The sequence below is a fragment of the Mirounga leonina genome, unplaced genomic scaffold (genome assembly GCF_011800145.1).
Source record: "Mirounga leonina isolate KUSES-001 unplaced genomic scaffold, KU_Mleo_1.0 Mir_115, whole genome shotgun sequence".
NCBI classification, from domain to species: Eukaryota; Metazoa; Chordata; class Mammalia; order Carnivora; family Phocidae; genus Mirounga; species Mirounga leonina.
Window position 1 is genome coordinate 15257463 of NW_023270268.1, and position 10268 is coordinate 15267730.

Genomic DNA, 10268 nt, shown 5'->3' on the forward strand with positions numbered 1-10268 from the left:
AGTCATATCCACTCCTCCTTGTTCTGTAGAGTCCCGCTAGAGTTGTCCCCTTCTTCGATGCTTCAACTTCCTGGACATAGCGATTGTTCTAGAACGCAGCATGTGCCCCAATTCTATCAGCATGAGACCTTCTCTGGAACTGACACAAATGTGGAAGAAAAGTTTTACTCTCCCAGGTACCGCGTGCCGTAGAGGCAGTGTTAGCTGCGAGTAGCCTCATGGGCACCATTTTTCTGTCTGAAAATAAGCTACTACATCAAGAGCAACAGTGGTGAGAAAGAGACAGAGAAAATGAGAGAGGACAGGTCATCAAGTTCTGTGGATCCAGCCATCCTTAAAGAGGATTCATGACCTTTGGACATTGCCTCATATGAGTCAATGAACTGACATTTTTTCCTTTATTTTGTTCTAAGCTAGGTTGAGTTAAATTGAATGTATGTCACTTCCATCTGAAACAATTGTGATTTATACAAACCCTGGTTTAGTTTGGGGTACCCTCAGAAGCAGACCCTAAGACAAGAATTCAAATACAAGTAGTTTATTTGGGTGGTAATCCCAGTAAATACCAGTTAGAGAGTGGAGAAGTGAGTCAGACAAAGTAAGGAAGCCAATAAATGATTCAAGGAGCCAGAAAGTGCTGTGTATTTGAGCTAGTTATCACTGTGGCCCCCTGGAGCTTAATACCACTGGGGAAATTCTGAGCTCCAGTGTAGACGCTAAGACCCTGGGATCCTCTGAGTGATCCCACCCAAGAGGCAGGGAAACCAGGATATAGATCAATTCCTGTCAGTCATTGGTTGTAGCCTAATCTGGGGGTGACGATTCTCTGGTATTAACTCATCTTATGGGATATACCAGGGACTGGCTGCCAAATTAAGCCCTTGGACAAAAAAAGATGCAAAACACTGGCAGTTGGAGAAAGGCCTCTGGGTACCACAATGGTAAGTAAGGCCGGGATATATAGGTGGGACCAACAGTATCTGCTGCAAACATAGGGTTCAGAAAAAGTCCAGAAAAAGACCAGTAGTAATATTAACTTACGTTTATCTAAGAGTTAGAGGTTAAAAGAGGCTTTGCCCTATCTTGCTTGATCCCCCAATACATCCCTCCCTCCATTTCTACTAGGTCACTAACAGGAATCACCACCTCTATTTTTCTAAGGAGAAAACTGGACTCAGAGGGCTTAAGTAAGCTGCAGAAGTACACACAACGATTAAGCAACAGAACCTCAAGCCTGTGTTTTCTAATTCCAAGTTCATAAATGTGCAGTATTGGGGTAAGTTTGGATTCAGAGCAACTCTGGAAGAAAAAGCCTTTAACAGATAGACATTTCACCTCAAATGCAAACATGTAAGATGGCTGAATATGTGACATTTTGCCTTGTTTTTTCCCTCCTCAAAATTCTCTATGTCGTCAATATATTAACTTCATATTGAAGAATACAGTTTTGCTTAATAAAAGGTCAGGCTGATCTGATAAGATAAAAGCTAAAGAGTTTGCATAATTGGAATCTACAAAAAATCACCATTTCTATACAGTGAAGTGGGAACAACCTCTCTGAGAAGTGACCCATGTTAGAAATGCCTGAGTCTCAGCAACAGGGAAATACAAATCAAAACCACAATGAGAGCCTAGTGATGGGTATTAAAGAGGGCACGTACTAGGAGCACTGGGTGTTACACGCAAACAATGACTCATGGAACACTACATCAAAAACTAATGATGTAATGTATGGTGATTAACATAACATAATTAAAAAAAGGGAAAAAAAACCCGCAATGAGATATCACCTCACACCAGTCAGAATGGCTAAAATTAACAAGACAGGAAACAACAGATGTTGGCAGGGATGCAGAGAAAGGGGAACCCTCCTACACTGTTGGTGGGAATGCAAGCTGGTGCAGCCACTCTGGAAAACAGTATGGAGGTTCCTCAAAATTTGAAAATAGAGCTACCCTATGACCCAGCAATTGCACCCAAAGATACAAATGTAGTGATCCTGAGGGGCATCTGCACCCCAATGTTTATAGCAGCAATATCTACAATAGCCAAACCATGGAAAGAGCCCAGATGTCCATCAACAGGTGAGTGGATAAAGAAGATGTGGTATATATACATATATATATATATATATACATACACACACACACACACACACAATGGAATATTACTCAGCCATCAAAAAAATCCTGAAATCTTGCCATTTGCAATGCCATGGATGGAACTAGAGGGTATTATGTTAAGTGAAATAAGTCAATCAGAGAAAGACAATTATCATATGATCTCACTGATATGTGGAATTTAAGAAACAAAACAGAGGATCATAGGCAAAGAGAGGAAAAAATAAAACAAGACAAAATCGGAGTGGGAGGCAAACCAGAAGAGACTCTTAATCATAGAAAACAAACTGAGGGTTGCTGAGTGGAGGGATGTGGGGAGATGAGGTATGGACATTAAGGAGGGGAAAAAAAGAGTGAATTTTACTCTATGTAAATTGTACCCCAACAAACCTGACTTAAAAAAAAAAAAAAAGAAAAGAAATGCCTGTGTCTGTTTCTCTGTTTGTATGAGTTTGCAGGGCAAATGTTAAAGAGAACATCTCTTTAATAGTTCATAACTTTGACACGTTTCACAAAAGGAAGATATTCAGGCTTTAACGAGGTCAAAGGATGTCACCCATGGCTTTGGTTTTAAAGGTGTTTACAAATCCAGTAGTTAGGTGGATAAAATGATAGACATCAGCTCTAAGACATTCCCAGACATGAGGACAGGCATCTGAGAAAGTTCATGGAATCTCCATTCCTGGAAGACATCAGAATTGCCTTTGGACTATTTGGCCTATTAGGTCACTGGAAATGATCTAAGGCATGCTGTGAGCCTAAAACAATAGTAATAATAATTAACATCGCCATAATACAATGATCTTTTTGTGTGTATATGTCATATAGTCGAGTAACTAAAAAAGAACAGAAACTAATATTGATGGAGGTAAATACCAAGTATTTATCATACACACTTAACTCATACCTTCAACAAATGTAAATTGAGCTCCTACTATATACTAGGCCCTGTGCTCAGTGCTGGGAAGTTAGCGGTGATGGATGACTTCCTGGAGTTACAGCCTAGTGAATCACACAGATGGGAGAAAGAAAATTATTGGTGATGCCAGGAGGGATATTAGGAAAGCTTGTAACCAGGAAACCTAGCTGTGATTTAGCTGAGACTTGAAAGATGGTTAGCAGTAGCCAAGCCAAGGACAGGCCCAGTTGACCCTGCGCTTTGTCTTCCTCAGGAGGCCACAGATGACCCAGAGCTTTCCTGATAGCAAATGTGTATCTGGGCCAACAATGGAGTAATCGCTGTTGATATCCTTCTGCTGAGGCAGGAGCAAGAAGGTAGCTTTGGCTAAATACTGTTGGTCTCTATAACGAGTGTGGGGTTCTAGAAAGAGCCCTCCACTGGAAGTCAGATGCTATTCACTAGCTGTGTGGCTTTGGGGAGATGTGTTGCTTCTCAGAACCCCAGTTTCCAGCCAGTCAACATGGGAGATTAGTAGTCTTGCAGATTAGGTTCTCTAGAAGCAGGCCCTGAAAGCCAGCGAGATGTTTGTGAGGCGTCTGTGACCTGGGATGGAAAGGGAGGGGAGTGGGATTAGACAGAGGGAGAATCCAAAGTGCTATGAAAGCCCAGCTGCAATGGAAGACCAAAGCCCCACTACTATGGAAGCTCTGGAACCAACAGAACCCGGCTGCATCATTCCACTTTGGGCCCAACTGAGCTGCCTCTTAGAGCCCTACTTCATTCAGTCGCTGGATATGGGCTTAACCAGCAAAGGGCTGATTAGGGGCCAGGTGACTCTCTGCAGCTCGGCAGAGACTATGTGCTGACCACACCCTCCACAGCTGGGAAGAAGGTCCACTTGGACCGCAGAACTGGGTTCCGCATCTGTGTCTACCACAAATGCTGCAATTCTGGAGAGCAAACGAGATTAAGTCCTTAAAAACATCTGGCAGAATGGAGATGTATAATAAACATTACTTAAATCCTAATTATTATCACATGCTCATTTCTGTATGCAGCAACATTCGGCAGGCTCCTACATTCATCTTTTCAAGCATTTTTAATTAAAGCATTAGCCCTTTGCGTATTCAAGCAGTCTCAGAATGGAAAGTTCCCATTCCCTAACACTTAAAAGAAATCCACCTAGGGCGCCTGGGTGGCTCAGTTGGTTAAGCGACTGCCTTTGGCTCGGGTCATGATCTTGGAGTCCCAGGATCGAGTCCCGCATCAGGCTCCCTGCTTGTCAGGGAGTCTGCTTCTCCCTCTGACCCTCCCCCTCTCATGTGCTCTCTCTCTCTCTCTCCCAAATAAATAAATAAAATCTTTAAAAAAAAAAAAAGAAATCCACCTAAAATGCTTTTTCCTCCATGAATTCTTTCCAAATCCTGAACACTACCTTAAGGGATCTTAATTTTTTACCAGACAGATATTTGATGAGCCTGTGGTCTTCTAGGGCAGGGAATATAATAGTGAAACAATCCCAGTTTACCTTCAAGCTTACCTTCTCTCCCCTGCCAGTCCCATCCACACTGGCCAGAAGTTCTGTGGCACCCAACGTATGCTATCTTGAAGCATACGTGGGATTCAGGCTCCCCCATCTCTGCTCCCAAGTGATTCTGTGTTCCTGGAAAGCAGAGACAACAGGCCATTTCCCATTATTACTGCTCTGAACCCAGAAAGCTGCAAATATAGATAAATGGATCCTTTCTCCACTCACCAGCAATAGACTTCATTTGGAAGATGAGCTAAGAGAGATCTGTAGAGTTTTTGTTTCAAATATTCTACTAGATTTGATTATAGAAGTATATACATTTCCTAAAATATAAGTAGCCATCTCTCACATTTACTACTCCATAAGTTCTGACATTTCAATGTTATCTTAAAGAAAGAAACAATAGCATTCTTTCAACTCTTCCCAAGAAAAGCTTAAAAGCCCAGAACTTTTTAAACTATGACTCATTACTTTTGTAAAATATACCATGAAGCATTGTCATAATTAATTTAAATTAACTTTACTAATTTGTCAAAATAACAAACAACCATACATGCCTCAAATGGCATCCGGGATTTTGAATTGGTCATGCACGTGAGCGCACGTGTGTGTGTGTGTGTGTGTGTGTGTGTTTCAGTAAATCATAGATCTTGGCCATCTCTAAATTTACCAGTGTCCAGTGAACTTAGGTGATTGAGGACTTCACTTTTGTGTATTTAGCAAACATTTTGTACTTGCCTATCTGGAAATCCCTTTTTCTGAATCATTTCTTTAATGGACTGAACAGTATATTGCCATATGTGTGCAGATCCACCTTGTGGCATGAGAAGGAGGCCTCGTCTCTCATCCAAACTTGCTGCTAGGCAAGGCTTGTTGCCAGGAGCCAGTCACACCTGAATCATGATCCTACAAGAGATTAGTAGGTTTCTATCTTTGGATCCAGTGGGTATCCCAGAACAGGGAATTACAAGTGAGTTGCTCAGGGGTAAGAAGCACAGGTGTATTGCAGTTATAAATCAGGTAGACTTCCAGGAGATAAAGCTGTTTAAATTGAAACTGGAATAGAGTCAAAGGTAGAGGAAGAGCACACAGAATTGAGGCAGGCGCAGTGGGGGTTTGTGGGTGAAGACCTAGAAGGACTTTGTGTAAGTTGGGGCTTCATTCCAAGGACCTACAAGAACCAATTGAACGTTTCTAAACAAGAGAGACACGGCCAAATTTGCATTGGTTTGCTTCCATCAGAAGTATAATAAGCAGGAGGTGGGTGGGGGATGGGCATTAAGTAGGGCAGGTGATATGATGAGCACTGGGTGTTATACACAACTAATAAATTATCAAATACTACATCTGAAACTAATGATGTACTATTGGCTAACTGAATTTAAATAAAAAGTTTTTAAAAAAGAAGTATAATAAGCAAAAAACAAAAAGTGTAACAAGCTTCTTTATCCAAATTCCTGGATGAGCCCAAGTATATTATTATGGTTATTTACTTGTTTGGAATGATATAATATCCTTCCTTCCTCTGAAGGAAAAATATACTTTAATTCTGCTTATGTTATGATTTGTTTATGGCACTGCCTTATGTCATAAGGAGGCATTATAACGGCATAATTTCTGACACATAAACAGGAACTTTCTATGCTTTTCTGCCTTTAAGAATGGATTCAAAGTATTTTAATCTCCACCACAACTCAAGATGGAAAAAACACAAAGGGCATGGCAACTTAAAAATGCTGTAACTAGGTTGTGTATATATAAATATTACTTCACAAATCTCTATAGTTACACAGGAATGTAGAGATTGTCCTGTTCAGCAGCTCTCAAACTTGTTGGTCTCAAGAGTTCTTACACTCTTAAAAATCATTAATGACCTCAAAGAGCTTTTGTTTATGTACATTACTTTTATTGACATTTATTAGAAATTAAACTAACGACATTCTTAAAACTTAAGAATGCACAAGCAGGGGCCCCTGGGTGGCTCAGTTGGGTAAGCAGCTGCCTTCAGCTCAGGTCACGATCCCAGGGTCCTGAGATCGAGTCCCACATCAGGCTCTCTGCTCAGTGGGGAGTCTGCTTCTCCCTCTCACTCTCCCTCTGTGCTCTCCCTCTCTCTCTCAAATAAATAAAATCTTAAAAACAACAACAACACAAAAGAATGCATAAGCACGTGTTTCATCAGCCATCAGGGCTGTGACGTCATCCCATGTTGTGTGGCCTCCAGAAAACTCCTGTACACACTCTTGAGAGAATGAATGAGAGTGAAAAAAGCAATAATATCTGGTATTATCATAAAAATAGCTTTACCCTCAAGGACACCCTGAAAGGATCATAGGAAAGCCCATGGACCCCCTTACCACACTTTGAGAACTACCAGTCTACTTCAACTAGAGGATTAAGCCAAGAACATGCTTCAGATCACAGAGCTGTGAGGATGAGATCCCAGGATCATACTCTTTGACACTCATGGACATGTCTATCATCACAAGGTCACTTAGCAGTCATTCTAATGCGTACTAGTTAGGGTAATGCTAGTGGAAGGCAACAAATCAACTTAAAATTTTAGTGGCTTATTTCTCACTCATATAATAGTCCAGTGAAGGGGTTCCTGGACAACGTACACTCTCAGGGTGACCAATACACCCCATCTTGCCCAAGATAGTCCCAGTTTTATGAAAGTCCCATATTTCAAGAATCCCCTCAGTCCCAGGCAAACCAGAACAGTTGATCACCTTAACCCTTCTCCTCCCAACATCAATTCAGTTTCCAAAGTTCCCTCCATCTTCAGTTTCTATCATCTTCTACGGCTTCGGGACCTCTGTTTCTGGCCAGTAGAAGAAGGCATACCCACTTCTTAAAACTTTTAGTGCACAAGTAACACCCCTGCCTTCCATTCACATTTCATGGTGGGAAGTAGTTACATGAATGTAGGGGACCCATATAGCTGGGCAGCTGAGGCCTTTAGAAGAGAGAATACACATATCGGGCAGACTGTTAAACCTTTACCAAAAATGGTATTATCCTACTTTATCTCCATAACACTGCTCAGAGGAAGGTAGGGGGAAAGGCTACCCATTGTTCCCAGGGTTATAAGCAGAGATGAGAAAACTGATCCCTCAAAAAGTGTAAATGCCCTAACCAAGTGTTGATCTCATTTCCAACTTAAATCCTTCATAGAGGATTTGGTTTAAAACAACCAATACTAATTGACGAAAAAAACATTAATTATTACAATTACTTTTTAAGAATATTGACCAAGCAAATCATATTTTAAATGCATCACAAAAAAGGGAGGGGGGCGGGGGGATGGGCTGGCCTGGTGATGGGTATTAAAGAGGGCACGTTCTGCATGGAGCACTGGGTGTTATACGCAAACAATGAATCATGGAACACTACATCAAAAACTAATGATTAGTGTATGGTGATTAACATAACATAATAATAAAAAAACAAAAAACAAAAAAAATCTCCATACTTACAGGAAATTCTTCTAATGCAAAATAATCTACATGAAAAACAAAACCAGAAATCTTTTCCCCATTTGTTCTGTGCATGTGGTGTGCGTGCACATGTGTGTGGACTTTCCTTGAAGCTCTAGGACTCTCTTGTATTTCCCACTTCTTTCCAGGCTGATCTCCAACCTCCACCATCATTGCTTTGAATGCTAAGTGTCTGGTACTCCAGGTTCCCCCACAAAGAGGTGGCAGAGTTGTCTACCACCCTTGCCAGAGGTTTTCCCACTGATTTGGATCTGAATACAAATTCTTAAAAGCGATCCATGAATTCAGTAATAAAAGAACATCATTTCACTGGCAGGAAAGGAAGTTTTCCTGAAGAAATCCTAGAAGCCTGAGCTCACCTTTTAACAACCAAAGAAAGGTTGAATTGTATAATTTTAAGTTAATAAGGAGGAAAATAAATAAATGAGGTGAGACAGAGGGAAGAAATATTCTCTGTCCTTCAAAGCTCACATTGAACAAATTGAAAATGTTCTTATTAATAAAAAAAAAAAAAAAAACCAGAGGGAAAAAGCTGCATGAAAATTGCAAATCACTATATACGCAGAAGACACTGTTATTGGGGGATATAATGACATTAAAAAGGCAAGTTAGAAATTGCTTGGAATTAAGAGAGGAAAGTTTTAGTAAAATTAACATAAAGTTAAATTATATTTTTACATAGTTTCTAAATTATAAATAACTGCATAAATATGTCCTAAACCATATAATCCAAGCTATTTGCATTTATTGCTCATGTCTTCTGTTAACCTTCAGAATTTAGCAAGGAAAGTTTATTTTTATAATAATTGTTCTTCCTTGACTGCATATTTTCCCTCCTTGAATAAATTATAATTTGCCTCCCAAACAAAAGCAAACTCTATAAGAGTTTGGATATTGTAAAAAGTATATTCATCTAATACTGAGTGAATTTCCTCAGTATGAGATCACACCCTTTCTTTTAACTTACTGCTAGCTGTCAAATGTAGTACTTTGCTGAAAGTGTAAACTTGGAGATTTGGAGGCTTATCTAGTCAGCTATGATTTCATTTTTACTAAAAGCTGATATTCTGGTTCATGTAAAAACTAACATACTAAGAAAGATATAAAGTGTACTTTGTATTTACATGGTATTTTCTCTAAGGATCAATAGTTAGAAGTGTAATATTTAGCATTATATATACTCAGCACGTACATTCTTCTTATATTACTGTGTAAAATTCTAGGTTGTGTTTTGCTTTTCAGAGTATATCTTGTCTGAAGGAATCAAAGGACTTTTTAAAAAATTCTTCTTTGGTTCTGAGATGAAGCTCTTTACTTGAAATATAACTTGCCTAAAGCAGTAAATAGAAACAGTGGCAGCTCTTTCCATGTGATTTGCCAAAGGGGTGTTAAGAAATTTCTCTGTTTTTTTTCTATATGTGTGATTTGAAAAGAAGTGCTAAATTGCTAAAGGAAATTAAAATGGAGGGAAAAAATGGAACTCTACACTTTGCAGTCTTTGAGCAATTTCTGAGCCCTACATACCCAGTTAAGTTGAAAATCTAAATGTTGGTAAGGGGAAGACTTGTTGGAAATAGGGAAAGAAGGAGAAAAGAACAATTAAATTAAAGCTATTGAGTTTGGTGTCTTCTGCTGAAATAGAAATGCTCACTGTGTACTGAAGAGAGCAACTTGTAAGCAGACAAATTAATGGGCAAAATAAGTAGCTGTTTGAGGGGCTTTCTTTCAGGGAAATGGCTTTGAATTTTCTTTCCTTTTATTCTTAAATTATAAAAGTCATGATAGAATAATATTCAGAAAGTATGTAAAAGCAGGAAAAATAAATAAATAAATAAACCTCGTCCACCAGCCCAGGTGCCAAACAACAAGCACTATTATCATTTCGGTGTATTTCCTTCCAGTTACAAAACCCTTCTAATGAGATGGCTTCTTTCAAAAACAAAAACTGTTTCCTAAAGCTGTTTGACGGTTCTGAGAAGTGGATAGAGCTTTTTGGTCTTGAAGAGCAATTGGTATTCATTTATTTTGTTTTTCAAAATCTGGCGGAGAAACATCCCTTTGATATGCAAGCAGAGCAACAGGTAAAAGAAGGAAACATTAGACTGCCCCAACTGGAGCCCGATAGACCTTTGTCAGCATTTAAAAGCCCCGCAGGCAGCCCCAGCCTTCTAAAGTGGAGATTGCCAAACTCCAGTATTGAATCTAGTTTCCTTCTT